This window comes from Saimiri boliviensis, chromosome 14 (assembly GCF_048565385.1).
Source record: "Saimiri boliviensis isolate mSaiBol1 chromosome 14, mSaiBol1.pri, whole genome shotgun sequence".
NCBI classification, from domain to species: domain Eukaryota; kingdom Metazoa; phylum Chordata; class Mammalia; order Primates; family Cebidae; genus Saimiri; species Saimiri boliviensis.
Window position 1 is genome coordinate 41,014,641 of NC_133462.1, and position 14,683 is coordinate 41,029,323.

The 14,683-nt window shown below is 52.9% G+C and overlaps 1 pseudogene; it reads left to right on the forward strand.

Annotated features, from left to right (window-relative positions):
- Nucleotides 1–932: 932 nt before the first annotated feature.
- On the forward strand, nt 933–2,083 carry LOC101041482 (isocitrate dehydrogenase [NAD] subunit gamma, mitochondrial pseudogene; annotated as a pseudogene).
- The last annotated feature ends 12,600 nt before the right edge of the window (nt 2,084–14,683 follow it).

The window sequence follows — 14,683 nt, forward strand, 5'->3', positions numbered from 1 at the left end:
TATAGGTATGAGCCACCATGCATGGCTGACTGCAATCTTTTTATAAAAATCAAAATTAATGCAAATAAAATATCCAGATGGTCCATCAAAGGCAGGATTAAGAAAATGTGGTACATAAATACACACCATGGAATACTATGCAGGCATAAAAAGGAATGAGATCATGTCCTCTGCAGGGTCATGGATGGTGTTGGAAGCCATTGTCCTCGGCAAACGAATACAGAAACAGAAAGCCAAACACTGCAGATTCTCACTTAACAGTGGGAGCTGAATGATGAGAACACATGGACACAGGGAGGGGAACATCACACACTGGGGCCTACTGGAAGAGGGAGGGAGGGAGAGCATCAGTAACAAGAGCGAATGGGATGATGTGTGCAGAAACCACCATGGCACAAGCTTGTCTGTATTACAGACCTGTGCAACCAGCACATGGAGCCCTGAACTTAAAATAAAAGTGGTAGAAAAAAGAATCTGGGATGGCCTGGGCAAGGTGGCTCACACCTGTCATCTCAGCACTTTGGGAGGCGGAGGCGGGCAGATCACCTGAGGTCAGGAGTTCGAGACCAGCCTGACCAAGATGGTGAAACACTGTGTCTACTAAAAATGCAAAAATTAGCTGGGTGTGGGGGTGGCCGCCTGTAATTCTAGCTACTCGGGAGGCTGAGGCAGGAGAATCACTTGAGCCTGGAAGGCGGAGGCTGCAGTGAGCCGAGACCGTGCCACTGCACGGTCTGCCTGGGAGACAGAGCAAGACTCCGTATTTAAATTAAAAAAAAAAAAAAAAAAAAAAAAAAAAAAGAGAGACAGAGAACCAGCCTCGCTCCCGCCCCGACTTCACACACCATCGAACTATCGCGAGAGCGGTGGCTGTGCTGTGGAATTCTCGCGAGAGTGGTGTCTGCGTGTCCGGAAGTGCGGAGGTTCTCACTTTCCATCATGGCGCCCAAGGTGGCGACGGCCACCAGTGGGGCTGCGAAGGCACTGCTCAGGCCAGCCCTTCTCTGCCCTCCCTGGGAGGTTCCAGGCGCCCATGAGGCCCTCGAGGAGCATCTCCTCACAACGAATGATTCCTCCATCAGCTAAGTATGGCGGGCGGCACACGGTGACCACGATCCCAGGCGATGACGTCGGGCCGGAGCTCATGCTGCACGTGAAGGCCGTTTTCAGGCACGCCTGTGTACCGGTGGACTTTAAAGAGGAGCACGTGAGTTCCAACGCTGATGAAGAGGACATTCGCAACGCCATCATGGCCATGCGCCGGCACCCTGTGGCTCTGAAGGGCAACATCGAAACCAACCATTACTTGCCACCATCCCACAAATCCCGAAACAACATCCTTCGCACGGGCCTGGACCTCTATGCCAACGTCGTCCAATGTAAAAGCCTCCTGGGCGTGGTGACCCGGCACAAGGACATAGACGTCGTCATTGTCTGGGAGAACACGGAGGGCGAGTACAGCAGCCTGGAGCGTGAGAGTGTGGCGGGACTGGTGGAGAGCCTGAAGGTCATCACCAAGTCCAAGTCCCTGCGCGTTGCCAAGTATGCCTTCAAGCTGGCGCAGGAGAGCGGGCTCAGGAGAGTGACGGCCGTGCACAAGGCCACCATGAAACTGGGCGACGGGCTCTTCCTCCAGTGCTGCAGGGAGGTGGCAGCTGGCCACCCCCAGATCACCTTCGAGTAGATGACTGTGGACACCACCACCATGCAGCTGGTGTCGCGGACTTGGGGACTCCTGCCTCCAAGGACATCGCCAACCCCACGGCCACCTGCTGGCCAGCTGCACGATGCTGGCCCACGTCCAGCTGCACTCCCACGCCACCTCATCCGACAGGCTGTCCTGGCCTCCGTGGACAATGAGAAGATGCACACTCCAGACATCGGGGGCCAGGGTACAAGATCTGAGGCCATCCAGGACTTCATCCACCACATCCGCGTCATCAAAGGCCGGGCTGTGGAGGCCTAGGCTGGCCCTGGAACATTGGTTTGCTCCTCAGATCCCCCTTCCCACTCCAGTACCCCAGCCAGCCTGGTAGGCAGAGCCCAGAACAAAGCAACTTCACCTCAATAAGAAGGTTAAGAAAAAAAAGAAACGCAGGCAGACAAAACAATCGTACCCAATGTGAAGAACACCCACCGGTTTAATTTTTTAAATTTTTATTGTTTAAGCCCATTCTGAACTTTGGGAGCCGAGGCAGGAGGATCGCTTGAAGCCAGGAGTTCGAAACCAGCCTGGGTAACGTAGCCAGACCTTATTTCTATTAAAAAGTCTAAAATTCGCCGGCGGTAGTGGCATGCACCTGTAGTCCCAGCTACTCGGGAGGCTGCGGTGGCAGGATCACCTGAGCCCAGAAGGTTGAGGCTGCAGTGAGCTGAGATCGCACCACTGCACCTCAGCCTGGGCAACAGAGCAAGATCCTGTCTCAGAAAAAAAAAAAAAAAAATTCAGTCGTTATGGGGACAGAAGGGGAGAAAAAAGAAGAAATATACAAAACGAGAGGCGGTGGAGGGGGAGTGGGGACTAAAGACGTACTTGCTAAATGAATACAGCGGAGAACAAGGCTCCTAGAGGCCACGGTAAATCAACAAGGGAACAGGCTCATTAACAGGGGATGTCCCCTTCAGCCTCTGCCTACCCTCTCCACTTTCCATCCGCGGCACCGACTAGGAGGGGGAAGACGTGGCTGGTGGCCTGTCACCCTTCCGTATTATCCTGGGAGCCCCGTGGGGACAGGGACCCAGGGCTGATTTTGCCACCGCGGCGTCCCCAGTGGGTCTGGGGGCTGGCATACAGTAGACGCCCCATGCATGCGCGAGTGTCTTTGACTGCTGGGGACATGGGGGTGTCTTTTGTCCTTCCTGCTCCTACAGGAGGATTAGGATGTCCTTGGAGGCAGGAGTCCCCCAAGCCCAGCCCCTGACCCTCCTGGCCCCGAAGAGGGGGAGGGGCAAGCGGGGGTTCCCACAGTGAGGGGGATGGGGGGACGCAGGTGCCCAGTTGCCGCTCTGGGAGGACCGCGCCCCGGTGGGAGGATGCCCGCACCCCACCCGCGCCCCGCACGGTCTCCACCGCTTGCAGGGGACAAGGGAATGGGCTCCAGCCTGGCCAATGGGGACGCGGAAGGGGCGCATTACCTCATCAGGCGGCGCGGCCATTGGCTGCAGGCGTCCGGTGGGCGGGACCGGGGCGCAAGCTCCCTGGAACCCGGGAGGGGGTGGCAGGGGCCAGCCCGGAGGATCCTTTGGGACTGGGGGAAGGGGAGGAGAGGAGAGGGGAAGCGAGGGGGGAGTGCAGGAAATAGGGAATTTGCAATCTCTGCGGGGCTGTGAGTGGGTCTTTGGAAGAATGTCCGTGTCCTCCAACTCCATGCTGCCCTCTACTCCGAGTCGTCCCCCTCCCACGAGGGTCCCCTCGCCTGGGCACCTTGGTGGGGGGGGGAGGAGCAGAAGGGGAATGAGAGGGTGCACCCCCAGAGAAATTAGCAGCCCCTTCCCAAGGGCTCTTTTACCACCCCTCCCCCTGCGCACACATCGTCCCCCAGGCAGCATGGACAGGCGCACCCACCCCCACTCAGAACTCACCTCCGTTTGTGGAACTGCCTGAGACTGCGGCATTCCTCCCACAGAATTCCAGGGCACGCACGCGATCCTCAGACATCCTTGTAGCACCCACAAGTGCGGGGGGTGGGGGTGCCGGGGAGGGCTCCATGTCTTTGAGCCTCAGTTTCCCACTGTGTGAAATGGGATAGATAAAAGTCTCCACGTCCTGGGACTGCTGTGAAGATCCATTCAATCAGTCAACAGGCACATACCCATAGGGGGTGCTGGGGATACCGGTGGGCACCACCGAGGCACGCCCAGACTCCATGGGAAGGTCTGGTGGGGGAAGACAGAGGTAGATGGGTAGATATAGCAGGTTATTTCACAAGGCTATACATGCAAAATGAAAGAAAAATGAAGAAAATAAAAACAAGGGGATCAGGGGGAGAGTGAATTGGATGTTACTTTAGACCCGAAGTCAAGGTGGGCTTTCCTGAGGAGGTGATGTTTAGAGAGAATAAAAAGAAGCTGTTTGAAGGGCCGGGCGAGGTGGCTCAGGCCTGTAATCCCAGCACTCTGGGAGGCTGAGGCCAGTGGATCACTAGGTTAGGAGTTAGAGACCAGCCTGGCCAACATGGTGACACTTCGACTCTACTAAAAATACAAAAATTAGCCGAGCGTGGTGGCTTACGCCTGTAATTCCAGCTACTCAGGAGGCTAAGATAGGAAATCACTTGAACCTGGGAGGCGGAGGTTGCAGTGAGCTGAGATTGCACCGCTGTACTCCAGCCTGGGTGACAGAGTGTGACTCCATCTCAAAATAAATAAAAATAAAAACAAGGGGATGAGGTGGAAAGTGAATTGGATGTTACTTTAGACCATCAATCAAGGAGGGCTTTCCTGAGGAGGTGATGGTTTAAGAAGAATAAAAAGAAGCTGTGGGAAGAACTGGGAGAAGAGTTCCAGGTGGAGGGAACCAGCCTGTGCAAAGGTCCCGAGGCAGTGCTGAGCCTGGCGGAAGGGTGAGGAGGCCTGTGCGGCTGGAGCAGAGTGAGGAAGGGGAGGGAGGGAGGAGGGGAACAGAGGGTGGGGAGGGATGGGGCAGGTCGTGCAAGGCCTTTTAGAGCTTACTGGCAACTTGGGCTTTGACCCCAAGGGACTTGGGAGCCATGGAGGACTGTGGGCAGAGGAGGGCTGGATGCTGAGTAACCGGAGGTTCTCAGGAGCTCTCTGGCTGCTTGCTGTGGGGAGGATAGACTTGTGGGGTGGGATCCAGGGACCAGGAAGGAGGTGACCCTGCTCATCTAGATAAGCAATGATGAGGGCAGATCAAGGCTGGCATCATAGGAGCAGTGAGGTAGAGGAAAAGACCAAGGTCTGTTTGGAGCCGACAGATTTCATTCCAGAGGTACTGGGTTGTGGGGGAGGCGAACCGGTTTCTGTGCAGGACTGGACCCACAGTGGCCGAAGGGGTGAACAGTGGTGGGATAGCTGGGTGGTCTTTCCCTTCCCCCCGCCTCAGGCCTCTACACTCAAGGCCAAATGAATGAGTGAGTCACCTCCAGCTGAGAGTGGCTGGGAGCTGTATACACTAGGCGCTGACTCAAGCCTCCCACTCTGGCGCCTGCACTCCTGAGTCATCCACCCCCCCCCTGCTCCTCACTGTCTCAAAGCCGAGGGCCAGTGTACCCCCCAAGCGAGATTAGTAACACATGAAACCTCTCTCAGCATCCTGCCCTCCTGCCTGAGAACCTGGATTCTGCAGTCCCAGCGTCAGCCCCACCTGGTATTGAAATCTCCCCCAGGGTCCCCTGGGTGGTCAGCGTGACCTTATTTTGCATAGATCACACTAGGACGCTCTCTCTTCTTCAGTAAGTAAAATATATGAGTGACCCTAGATTTTTTCAACTATCAGCCTGGACTGTGTCCACCTGTTGTGAACCTCCGAGACTTCCTATCACCCTCAGGACAAAGTCCCATCTCCTCAGTGTGGCTTCTAAGGCCGAGAGTGGTCTGGGCTCTGCTGACTTCCCCAGCTACCCGCCCCCCCCGCCATCCCCACCCAACTTCTACCCAGTCACGCTCATGATTGTAAGCATAATTCCTTCTCAACCTTTGCGCAAGCTGTTCTCTCTCCTTGGAAGGCTTTTCTTCCTTCCTTTTTTGCTTGCTTGCCTCAAAGTATACATTGAAAAAAGGTTTAGATGTCAGCCCTTCTAGGAAGGCTTCCCCCACCCCCTAGGGTGAGTTAAAGAACCTTGATCTCTCTTGGACACACTGTCATCTCCCCTAACCTAGCCTTGCAGATTGGAACTCCCACTCGCCAGCTGCTGTCATCCGGGCTGGTAGCTGTTTGCAGGGCTTGGAAATTCACCAGCCAGGGGTTTTGGTGGGAAAGGTCTATTCTCCCCAGAACTGTCCCTCTGGCTATCCCTGAGGACATCATTAGTTTCAAACCATCTCCTCTGATCTGCTCCCCACAGGCCACCCCCCTCTCCCCACGCCCGGGCGGAGGGGTGGGGGTTCCTTTTGAAGTGATTGACTAAAGAGCCATTACATTAATGGGCAAAAGCCCAGTGTTTTCATTTCTGCTGCATCTACAAACTCGATGTTCCCATGTAATTACCATTAAGGACATGTCTGCCTGTGACGGCTCCTGGCTTCCTGGCCTCCCCAGCCCCTCTCTCCCTCCCCTTCTCTGGCCTTTTGCTATTTTCCCCTCCTCCCTCCCTCTTCTCTGGCCTCACTTTTTCTTCCTCATTTCTCCCACCTTTCCACTTTGAAACTCCTTTTCCTCCTTTTCTTCGGTCTCTCTGCCTCTTCCTGTCTCTCTCTGTATACCTGTTTCCTCTGTGTCTTCAATATCTGTTTATCTCTGTGTGTCTCTCTGTCTCTGTCCCTCTCTGAGTCCTCCCTCTCTTTTAATGATATATTAAAGTGCTCTTTTGATTTGAGCACTTATAAAGTGCTCACATCTTGTGCGTAGCTTGAGAAATTGTGACATGGACGTAGACCCGTTCAGCTACCACCAGAGCAAGATGTAGGATATCCCAACCCTCAGAAGCTTCCCTGGTGCCTCCTCGCAATTAGACCCTCTCAAGGATAACTGTCCTTTTTGTTTATTTATTTATTCATTTATTCATTTTTGTTTATGCATTCTTTTTTTTTTTTTTTTTTGAGACAGAGTTTCGCTCTTGTTACCCAGGCTGGAGTGCAATGGCGTGATCTCGGCTCACCGCAACCTCCGCCTCCTGGGTTCAGGCAATTCTCCTGCCTCAGCCTCCTGAGTAGCTTGGATTACAGGCACGCACCACCATGCCCAGCTGATTTTTTGTATTTTTAGTAGAGACGGGGTTTCACCATGTCGACCAGGATGGTCTCGATCTCTTGACCTTGTGATCCACCCACCTCGGCCTCCCACAGTGCTGAGATCACAGGCGTGAGCCACTGCGTCCGGCCCCATTCATTTATTTTTGAGGCAGAGTCTCGCTCTGCTACCCAAGCTGGAGTGCAGTGGCTCGATCTCCGCTCATTGCAACCTCTGTCTCCCAGGTTCAAGCGATTCTTCTGCCTCAGCCTCCTGAGTAGCTGGGAGGACAGGCAAACTCTACCACGCCTGGCTATTATTATTTTTTTTGTATTTTTAGTAGAGACAGGGTTTCACCATGTTACCCAGGCTGGTCTCAAAACCCTGACCTCAAGTGATCCATTCACCTTGGCCTCCCATAGTGCTGGGGTGTTGCACCAGGCACCCTGATGATCTCTGTCGCTGTCTGACCTGACTGCAGGGCTCTGATGCCTGGGTCCCCGCTCCAATCGGGTGGGTGATACTGTGGGGAGCAGCAGGGGACCTTTCTTCCTGCCTGTGAAGTTCCAGGCCAAAGGGGCCTCCCCGGGACAGAGCAGGTTAGATCATTATCTGCCTTTGGTCTTCTGGTGTCATGGATTGGTCGGAGTGCTCTCTGATTAAATGGGCCACAGAATGGATACGTTCAGTCACTTGTCCCAGCAAATTCCGGTTTCAGTCCCATCTCTGCGTTGCTGAGGGCTGTCCACCTACTGGACCATGCTGCCCCTTGCTTCCCTGCTTCCCCAAAGCCTCCCAGCCTCCGAAGGCAGGACTTGAGCCTCGTGTGTCTTTCTTCTCTCCCTACAGTAATCTAGCACAGGGCTGGATCTCTGATTGGAAAAAAATACCAGGAATGGGCCGGGTGCGGTGGCTCACGCCCGTGATCTCAGCACGGTGGGAGGCCGAGGCGGGTGGATCACCTCAGGTCAGGAGTTCGTGACCAGCCTGGCCAACATGGTGAAAACCCATTTCTACTAAAAGTAAAAAAATTAGCCAGGTGTGGTAGTGCGTACCTGTAATCCCAGCTACTCGGGAGGCTAAGGCAGGAGAATCGCTTGAACTCAGGAGGCGGAGGTTGCGATGAGCCGAGATGGCGCCACTGCACTCCAGCCTGGGTGACGGAGTGAGACTCCTCAAAAAACAAACAAAATAACAATGGCGACCTTTGTCACCATCACCATCATCCCTGCCTTACCGAGCGTTCACCAAGGGCCAAGCTTTGTGCTGAGAATTGAACCCGAATCTTCCTGTATAATCCAGTCCGTGGTTCACAAGGGTCTTCTGAAACAAACCCAGTCATTGCCCCATTTTCCAGATGAGTAGGTTGAAGCTCTGAGGCTGTGGTGCTGGGCTGAAGGTCATGCAGCCAGGGAGTGGCAAAGCTGGGATTCGAACCCATCTCTGGGCCGCCCTAGACCTCCGACACTGGAGGTGAATGCCAGCATAAGCTCGATCCCTCCTCTCCCCTCCCTGTGGCTGAAACTGGGTTTGCGTACACCAAACGCAGGCTGTCGACAGCTCCTCTGGCTTCTGATAAATCAAGAGAATTAAAATCCATTTAGAGGGAAATCTCTAAGTAGATCTGCGTTGTGTTTTGTATGTTTTTTTTTCTGTTTGCTTTTTTTTTTGCCATTCCCTCCCTCCCCCCCCGCCCCGCCCCGGTCTCCAACTGGGTAATGTATTCTAGGAGCAGAACTGATTCCGACTTAATTGAATTTAAAAGCAGGTATTATATCTGCACCTTGTAAGCGAATGCACGTGGAGGAACGGCCGCCGGGATGAAATGTTTTTACCCAGTTTCGCCTTAATCTTTGTACCGAGGAAGTGGCATCAATTCCCCATTGGGACTCCATGTTAGGAGCCACCCCAGGCTGGGCCAGAAAGGGTGGTGGGTTTGGAGGCGTCAGGCCACGAGGACTTGGAGGTGAATTGGGGTGCTTGGGCATGGAGACAATGGGTGCAGGAGCTCAGCCGACTGCTCCGTCTTTCTTTTTTTGTTGTTGTTTTAGCTCCATCTTTCATCTCCCATTTCAATCTCATCTCTTTTAGCCACGCCTCCAAACCATGTCCAAACCACGCCCCCAACCACGCCCCCAACCTCCCACTTCTCACCCTGGTCTTTGGCCTTACCCTGGTCTGAGCCCCCAATATCTCCTGGACTTACTGCATCCTGGATCTCCCACAGAAACCAATGTGATTGTTGTACCTGTTTTTCTTTTTTCTTGAGACACAGTCTTGGTCTGTCGCCCAGGCTGGAGTGCAGTGGCGTGATCTCTGCTCACTGCAACCTCTGCCTCCCGGGTCCCAGTGAGTCTCCTGCCTCAGCCTCCTAAGAAGCTGGGATGCAGGCACCCGCCACTGTGTGGCTAATTTTTATATTTTTAGTAGAGACGGGTTTCGACTATGTTGGCCAGGCGGATCTCGAACTCCTGACCTCAGGTGATCCACCCACCTCAGCCTCCCAATGTGGTGGGATTACAGGCATGTGCTGCCATGCCCAGCCAATCTTTTGTATTTTTAGCAGAAGTGGGGTTTTGCCATGTTGGCCAGGCTGATCTCGAACTCCTGACCTCAAGTCGATCCACCTGCCTCAGCCTCCAAAGTGCTGGGATTACAGGTATTAGCTTACTGTACCCGGCCCAAATTTTTAAATTTTTTTGTAAAGGCAGGGTCTTGCAATGTTTCCCAGGCTAGCCACTTTAACCATTTTGAAGTGTACAATTCAGTGGTATTAAGTACGTTCACAGTGTTGTGTGACCATTGCCACTATTTCCCCAAAAAATTTTTTTCTTCTTTTTTTTTGAGTCTTGCTCTGCCGCCCAGGCTGGAGTGCAGTGGTGCGATCTCAGCTCACTGCAACCTTTGCCTCCCGGGCTCAAGTGATCCTCCAGTCTCCACCTCCCAAGTAACTGGGACTACAGGCGCATGCCACCATGCCCAGATAATGTTTTTATTGTTCGTTTTTTTGTAGAGACAGGGTCTCATAAATTGTGTTGCCTAGGCTGGTCTTAAACTTCTGCGGTCAAGAGATCCTCCTACCTCCACCTCGCAAAGTGCTGGGATCACAGGTGTGTGTCACCGCACTCAGCCAGAATTTTTTTTTTGAGATGGAGTCTCACTCTGTTGCCAGGCTGGAGTGCAGTGGCGCGATCTCAGCTCACTAAAATCTCCGCCTCCTGGGTTCAAGCAATTCTCCTGCCTCACCCTCCTGAGTAGCTGGGACTACAGGCGCATGCCAGCACACCCAGCTAATTTTTGTATTTTTAGTAGAGACGGGGTTTCACCATGTTGGCCAGGCTGATCTCGAGCTCCTGACCTCGTGATCTGCCCACCTCGGCCTCCCAAAGTGCTGGGATTACAGGTGTGAGCCACCGCGCCCGGCCAACTTCATTTCTTTGTAAGGCTGAGTTATATTCCACTGTGTGGATGGACCACACTGCTCAGCCATTCCTTCGTTTGTGGACACTGGGTCTTTTCTGCCTTTGGCCATTGTGAACTGTGCTCTGTGAACACGGGTGTTAGGGGATCTGTTTGAGTCCCTGCTTGGCATTGTTGAGCCATATGATCATTCTAGGCCAAAATGATTTCTTTTTTGTTTTTAGCAATTGCCATTCATGCTTCTGCTCTAAATCTTTCTGTGGCCCAGTATTGTCTCCAGAAAAGTAGAAACCCTGTCCCGTGGGCCTCAAAGCACTGCCACCGAGTCCCTCTGCAGCCCTCCTACGCCTCCGCTTCCCCACCCGCTCCATACTGCAGCCACACCAGTGACTTCACTTGCTTTCAGGCCTTTGCACATGCTGCTCTTCCTCCCAGAAATCACTCTTCCCCATGTGTTTTGCTTTGTTTTATTTACTTACTTATTTTGAGACAGAGTCTCGCTCTTGTTACCCAGGCTGGAGGGCAATGGCACGATCTCGGCTCACCGCAAACTCCGCCTCCGGGGTTCAAGCGATTCTCCTGCCTCAGCCTCCCGAGTAGCTGGGACTACAGGCGTGTGCTTCCACACCCAGCTAAATTTTTGTATTTTTAGTAGAGACGGGGTTTCACCATTTTGACCAGGCTGGTCTCGAACGCCTGACCTCAGGTAATCTGCCCACCTCAGCCTTCCGAAGTGCTGGGATTATAGGCGTGAGCCACTGCGCCCGGCCTGTTTGTTCGTTTTAGAGACAGGGACTTGCCATGTCACCCAGGCTGGAGTGCAGTCGTTCGATCATAGCTCATTACAGACTTGACCTCCTGGCCTCAAGCGATTCTTCCCCCTCAGCCTTCGGAGTAGCTGGGCTCACAGGTGTGCACCACCACACCGAGCTAATTTTTTTTTTCCTGCTATTTTGAGAGTCCTCCGTGTATTTTTTTTTTTTTTTTAAATAGAGATGGGGTCTTGCTGTGTTGCCCAGGCTGGTCTCGAACTCCTGAGCTCAAGTGATCCTCCTGCCTCAGCCTCCCAAAGTGTTGAGATTACAAGTATCAGCCATGGTGCCCAACTTCTTCCCTACTTATTATTTTGGTTGACTTCTTCTCAGCTTTCAGCTCAGCTTTCCCTGCCTCCAGGAAGCCCTCCCTGATCTCTCAGTCTGGGTCAGACACCTTCTCTGGGCCTCCAGAACTGCCTGAATCTCCCCCATCATGGCTGATTGTGGGCCACTAGCAACTTGTACGTCTCTGCAACTGGGAGGGTGGGGTTGGGTTGGTCTCAATCACCATGGTGTCCCCAGCACCCAGCGCAGGATCCCACACACAGTAGGTACTCAATAAGTCCTTACAAAATGTTGCCATTATTCTTTTTTTTTTTTGGAGATGGAGTTTTGTTCTTGTCCACCAGGCTGGAGTACAAGGCTCGATCTCGGCTCACTGCAACCTCTGGCTCCCGGTTCAAGTGATTCTCCTGCCTCAGCTTCCCAAGTAGCTGGGATTACTAATTTTGTATTTTTTTAGTAGATAGGGGGTTTCTCCATGTTGGTCAGGCCAGTCTCGAACTCCCAACCTCAGGTGATCCGCCTGCCTTGGCCTCCCAAAGTGCTAGAATTACAGGTGTGAGCCACTGCTCCCCGCCAGTGGTACCATGATTCTTTCTCTCCCCCCGCCCCCCATGCCAGACCCCGTGCCCTTGAGAAATGAGACACGGCCACTTCCACACCAACTTCTTCCGTCTAATGGCAGACCACAAACAGTATCTCAGGCTGTCGATTAGAAACAGATCCGATCAATGTGCTTGTTTTTCATTCCGTTCTGTGTCTGTGATGGATGGGCGGGTGGGAGTGCCATTAAGCTGGGAGAATTTTCTATACGTTCCAGGCTCTGGGTAGACTTTCTTCAAAAAGCTTTCTGGCGAGATCTCAAAATGAGAAAGTCATTAAACACACACTCGCTGTCTCTCTCACACACACACACACATATTGCAGGAACGCATCCCGTTCTCGGGGAAGAAAAACTAAAAGCAATTAATATACAACTGCAAATGTGGCGGTCTTTGCATGGAGGCTGTGAGGTCCGCAGCTGACAGGGAGCAAAGGGCAATTGTCTTTCTTTTTCTCCCCAAACACATCAAAGTTCTGTCTGGAAGCAGCAGCCACTAAACTATAGAGTCATTTTCAGTGCAGTGTCTTAAGTTGGATACCCCCGAAGTGGCTCCTGAAACAAGGATTCGGGGGTAAGTTGTTTATGTGGGAAGAGATCCAGGAAGCCCCAGGAGAGTGGGGAAGTGAGAGAAGGAAGGAAAGAATCGACACTTATGAGCAGGTGACTGCCATGAGCAACTGGGCTCAGTCCCACTGGGTACCCTTGGGAGATGGCATACAGCACACACTTGAGCTTTTCTTCCCAAGGGGGTGAGGGAGCTGGGTTATTTATCCACCAGTGCCTGTCCATCACTAGCGTACGGCCGCTTCCTCAGACATCAATTCTCTGTCACTTCCAGCCTGGCCCTCACCCAGGTGACTGCAGAAGGATGCTGTTGGCAGGTACTGAAATGTGGGTGCAGTAGGGACACCCATAGCGTCTGCTACACACAGTAGCATTCACAAAGCCTTTAATTCCTATCACCATTCATTCATTCAAAAATATTTATTGGCCGGGCGCGGTGGCTCACGCCTATAATCCCAGCACTGTGGGAGGCCGAGGTGGGCGGATCACGAGGTCAAGAGATTGAGACCATCCTGGACAACGTGGTGAAACCCCGTCTCTAGTAAAAATACAAAAATGAGCTGGGCATGGTGGCGCATGCCTTTAGTCCAAGCTATTTGGGAGGTTGAGGCAGGAGAATGGCTTGAACTTGGGAGGCGGAGGTTGCAGTGAGCCGAGATTGTGCCACTGCACTCCAGCCTTGCAACAGAGCGAAACTCCGTCTCAAAAAAAAAAAAACAAAAACCCAAAACCAAAACATACATATATAAAGCTCACACTGGGTGCTGGAGCCTGTCCTGGGGGCTGGAAACAGTGGTGAACAAGATAGACCCCGCCCTTGCCCTCCAGGAACTCAAAGTCACATAACCAGGCAGTTAACAGCATAGCGTGTGAGCCTGCGACGATCTAGGCAGCTGTGGTAGCTCAGAGAAAACTCCTTTTTCAGTGTTGTAGAGGGGGGGTCAGGTGAAGCTTCCTGGAGGGATAACATTTAAAGATGAGCAGGTACTAGGTGAACAAGCAGAAGCAGGCATGGAGCAAGGAAGAATGAAGGAGCTAGACTATGGGGAACTTTGAAAATGAAGCTTAGACTTTCTCTTGAGGGCACTGGGGAACCACGGAGAGATGGAGCGGGAGAGGGAAAGGGTCAGACTTGCACTTAAGATCGATCCTCCTGGCTGCTGTGTGGATGCTAGGAGCCCAGCAAGAAGGCTGTTGTAGGGGCTGATGGTGTCTATTGAAAAAGGCAGGTGGGGGTCCCAAGTGGGGCTGCCATGGAGACAGTAAGGGTGAAATCAGCAGGACTTGGTGAGTGTGAAATTGGCAGGGCGGGGTGTTGATAAGAAAGGGAGATAGGGAGGCTTGGTCACAACTTTTCAGAAAAAGAGTGGCGCCATCAGGGACAGGGTACAGGAGGAGGTGCTGGAGCGGGGATAAAAGGGATGCATTGGGGGTTGGGTAGGATGTGCCTGGTGGACCCCCAAGAGGAGGCATCCAGGAGGAGCTGGAGAGAGGTCTGGGGCCACGTCTGGGTGGAGACGGAGGTGGAGCATCTTCAGGATGAGTAAAGCCGCAGAAACAAGTTCCTAAATTTGGATCGTCCAGGAAATAGGCCAGTTTCATCTGCAGGGTATTACAACAATAGTAACAGTAAATAACACATTTCTTTTTTACCTCCCAGTGGCAAATCTCAGAAGCCCAGTTCTCTCGCTCTGTGCCCTGGTCCCAGCAACCCCAGAGGTCCCCTAAGCAGTGATGCTTGGAAACCCATCCAATGTCGCCAGCTGCCTCCTTCAGTCACATGACCGTGCTGAGCGAATCAGGAGACCAGCAGAAATGGGCTTCTGTGATTGGCTGGAGCTGGAACCAGTTCAGCCACAGGGTGGGAAAGGAGGAAAATGTGCATTGGTTAGGGTAACACTCCCTGCTGTTCACCAGCAAGCCTCAGTGACTTGACCCAACAGGAGTTTGCTGGGCATGTAAACAGCAAACAGGTTTTCCTTTGTTTCCACCTAGTAACTCAGGGATCAGGACCCGCTCTCCTGGACCTCTCTATCTTAAAATTGTAGGTTGCAGAAAGAGCCTGGGCCAGAACGGAAGTCATGGACACCTCACTTCCGTTCACCTTCCATTGGCTCAATTCAGTCACATGACTGCCCCAACGGCAAGGGA